Below are 4,496 nucleotides of genomic sequence, written 5' to 3'. Positions count from 1 at the left end.
TTATTTACTGTTTGAACAAGAAAAAGTAATATTAAGCTGGATACACCAATCTTCACATCCAGTTTATTCTGCCCTTGTGCCCAATTTGTAGAAGAGGCTGCAACCACATGTAATGCTAACAATGGTACATCAACTGCATCACAGTGGCAAATCTTTGCAAATGGAATTTTGGGAATAAGTTATCTTCTAGCAGAATTCTGCATCTGGCAGAAATTGCAATGGACAAGACAATGGGCCAGTGTTCAATCTGCACAGCTGACAGTCTGCATTGTACTAATGCCAGAGCCATTTTGAAAACATTAGCTTAAGAGACAGCCCCCTTCTAACTGCATTTATAGGGTCTGGTCCAGTAATAACCTGCTAAAAGATGTTTCTGCCATTTAAGTCAGGTGAAATTCAAAAGTCCTAACAAGCCCTATGTTTTGAAGATGCATAGGTAGTGCAAAATAGGCATCCCACAAGTCTACTAACAAAAAACAGACACAGCAACATAGATATCATTCGTATCTCAGTACAAATCATGTAATCTGGAACACACTTCAGAGGTTTACCCCATAAAAAAAAAATCTGCATTTCTGTATTTATACAATTCTAGAAAGCTTAGAAAGCTATCACATGGCAAAACACAAACTCACAGCAGCTAAAAAATGAAAACGCTGTATAGGCAAGATAAACGTGCAAGCATGTTAAGGTTTGTAACTGAAGATACTATTAGAACAAGTGATACAGTTAGCAAACATACAGCATTTTAGGTGAGGAAAGCCTTCTTCAGGCCAACCTGCAAACTAAGGCTTTGGTTCCACCACAAAAGTCTAATCCCTGGCTGCACACTTGTTCATTATAAATACCTTGTCAAAGGTAGTACAAAAATGAGTATGAACTCTGTAGTGTGAGTGAAGGAGTTCAAATCTGTGACACATTCCAAACAGCTTAAATGAGAAAGAGGTAACTTGGGCCTATAGTTAAGGAAAAAAAAAATTGCAAGCTTGTAAGAAGGGAAGGAACACAGCAGGATAGAGTAAGATTTTACTGTCACAATATTGCTCAGGCAAGAGTCCTACCCATGATAGCTGTGCACAGAGCTTCACCGATTGCACAGACAGCCACTTAAGAAAAAACTGAGGCCAACAAAGCGCTCAGATTTTTGCTTTAATTTCAATGTCAAACCAGTTACTATAGTTATTGGTTCCTCTTCTCATTTTAATATACTTGAGATAACCATGTTTTTCAGACTACGAGTCTGTAGCTGTCCATGGTATCGGACTACTCCCCTCCCTCCCCCACCCCACGCTCATGAAGGTCTAAATCCGTTTCATGTTTCTTGAAAGATGCTTCTCCAGCTCATCAATACTCTAATTTTTGTGGTGGTGGATGGGAATGTATTGATGCTTTACTCCAGGATCTATACTAAGTACACTGCAACAACAGAGAAGACCTTCTAGTAAACCACTGTGCCTGAAGTGTCCAAATGGCACAAGCACTCAAACAGGGAGTAGTTTTGTTCCTGGGCTACATGCACGACATAATACAGAATTAAAAAAACAAAAATTGTTATAATCCTTTCCCCTCTACTACCCCCCTCAACACACCAGGAACATCTTAAGGAAAAAGCTACAGAAGCAGAAACAAGGGAGCTTTTGAGAGTAATTTCCAATATAACTAACTGATATTCAGAGTACAAATGTATGTTGGTTTATATCTAGTTTATTTTTATGTACTTAAAAGAATTAAGAATTCAAGATGAAGCAACATTTAATCTGAAAAACTACCATTCTAGGAATTACATGATCTGGTGTGGTTGATATGAAGTCTGGTCTACTGACCATCTGCCTTTCCATCAAACTACAAAACTGTAATGCACTTGCCAATAGCTGGCATTTAAAGTTTCCCACACTTGTCGTTTTCTAGTAATAGTAGCTTTCAATTTTGTTTCATAGAAATTTAAAAGTATATCAAAAGTATTTACATATGACAGTTTTAATGACAGCTTGAAGAACACTGTTTTCCCCAGCTTTGGAGCACCAGCAGAATAAATACAGGACCCCCATTTCAAGGGATTTACAAGCAAAAATAGGAATTTTTTTATGGAAATTAAGTTTCCAATCACGTTTCTGTAGGTATTGAAGCAGTATTAACTTTTTCAATGAATTTTGTGTGCCTTCCGAGTTTCACTCTGGCAGTAGCTAAAACTTACTATTAGGAAGAGTTTGTAAACTTTACACATTTTCTGCTACTAAGTTTCCTTTCATAAAGTCTATTTGATCCAGATGCAGGACTTCTGTAATTGTTTCCAGCCTTGTGACTAGCATTCCTGCCAGTAATTTGGTGACATGCAGAGTTGAGGAAACATTTATAGTTAAAAGTGGCAAAGAGTCTACAAGTATTAATATGCAGCCATTCTTAGTTATAAAGCAGCAGAAGTAATTTGGTAATTTATGCAACATACTGTACGATAGCAGGAGTTGTTAACAAATACATGCAGATTTCTTCACTTTCAAGCAGAAAGTAAGCCACCCCCTTTTCTTCCTGGCACATCCACTGTTTTCCTTAGGCTTTTAAACTTGTGTAAGAGCAAAGGCCTGGTTACACAGAAGTCATCAGGTTCTCTTGCTCAGGGCTGGCTAAATTGCCTTAGCCAGCATTTCATTTTACTTGAAACCCTTTTAAGTTGCTTGGTATCTTAACAAGCTACCCAGAAATTTTTTTTTTTTTTTTTTAAACAGTCAGACTAGCCTGTTCCACTACCAAAACAGCACAAGTAGACAACTTACTGGGAATGCTTGTGATCTGCCAGAAGATACCATTCTGTGAAGATGAAAGGTATGTCTCTGTTCGAGGCTCCATGCATCCAGCAAACGGCTCTCTTATGCTGAAAGGCCTCACACAACCAGGGGCTATTCCACTTCCAGTAGTGGGAGAGAAAGAAAGAGGGTCAACTTCTCTCAAGCTATCCCTTTCGATTCAGCATACTATTCTCTCCATAGACCTACTGGCTCCTAGCTAAATCAGCTAGTCCAACCCTAAGATCCTAAAATTCCAGTTTGGTCCAACAATGCTGCTGCTTGGAATAAAAATCCTACCTGGAATAGCCTGTATTATGGATTAACTTTTGTCCTATTAGTATTTTAAAGGTCTTTTTCTGCTACCCTAAGTTCTGCTGAAAAGCTAATTTTATACCTCAAAATCCTGCAAGAGTAGATTAACATACAACCTCACCTCAGTGTCTTCAGTTATTTTTATTAGAACTGAAGCACAGTGACCAAGAGTTACCATCTGCGTGGTTACAGACAATCTAAATATCACAGAGCAGTGTTCTGCTACTGAACAGCTTGAGACATACACTCGATGTCACAGCTTTCATGTTAAAAGGGAAACATGTAAGTTGCTTCTGTTGATGACCTCATTCCACTACTCAATAAAGTCAGAGGCTGATATTTATCCATCCTCACATGTGGGCAGAAAATTGGTCTGTGACTTCCATTGCAGCAATGCAAGGTTGCACCTGTAAGTAACTCTGCCTTCTTACTTTCTGAAGACTTCGTAATCTGATCAGTATTCCTAAAGTAAATCTTTTAAGTTATTTCTTGTTTGTATCCCAAGCCTCCCAAACAACTCCCCTTTCCCCAACAATGTAATTAATTACATTACCTCAAACTGCAACTTTTGGGAAGAAAGGCATTGGACAAACTGGCTTCGGTTTTGCTCCTGCAGAAATTGGAGTACTGCCACCCTGTGGATGCTGAAATATTTAAACTTTCCGTATTTTGGTAAGCTAACAAAATCATGACAGGATCTGCTGTGAAGCAGGTGGAGAATTTTCCACTTAAAACCCTACAAAACCCCCAAACCAACAAAACACCACCACTGACCGTTTAAGAAAGTACAGGCTGCAGCTAGCACAGCACCAGATTAAGGTAATTCTCTGTAAGTATATCAGGGAAGTGCCAAGAAGAGCCAGTCACTGGCAGTAAATGCAGACCTTGCCACAGTGTTTGGGGTTTTGGTCTTTTTTTGTTGTTGTTTTGGAACCATAAAAGTTGCTACAAACATCTGTTCTCCTCTTACCCCTAACAAGAAAGTATTCTAACAATAAAGCAGTTTTCTACAGTACATCCTTCACAAAGATATTTTAGCATGAAGTTAGTAGGAAGTATAGTTTTACTTACGGCATTGGACCTTCCTTAAAAACACCAGTTTACGCATTTTACCTCCTCTCAGGGTTCCCTACATTTTACATGAAAACAGCCCTAATTTATTTAGTGAATACATACTATGTAATTAGGTAAGTTAGTTAACTATTTTGGTATAAATATTAAGAAATATTTACCTCAAGCCTACATAACATACCACACACCACATTGACATCAGGCAGGTTAAAAAAAACCACTCCGACAAAAGAGATTCAGAAATGTCAATGTAACTAACTTCAAATCATCTTCTGCACCTTTTGATGAAAACTGGAGCATATATACAAAGACACACCAAATACAACACTG

The sequence above is a fragment of the Haliaeetus albicilla genome, chromosome 9 (assembly GCF_947461875.1).
Source record: "Haliaeetus albicilla chromosome 9, bHalAlb1.1, whole genome shotgun sequence".
In the NCBI taxonomy this organism is placed as follows: Eukaryota; Metazoa; Chordata; class Aves; order Accipitriformes; family Accipitridae; genus Haliaeetus; species Haliaeetus albicilla.
This window is presented reverse-complemented; position numbering follows the sequence as displayed.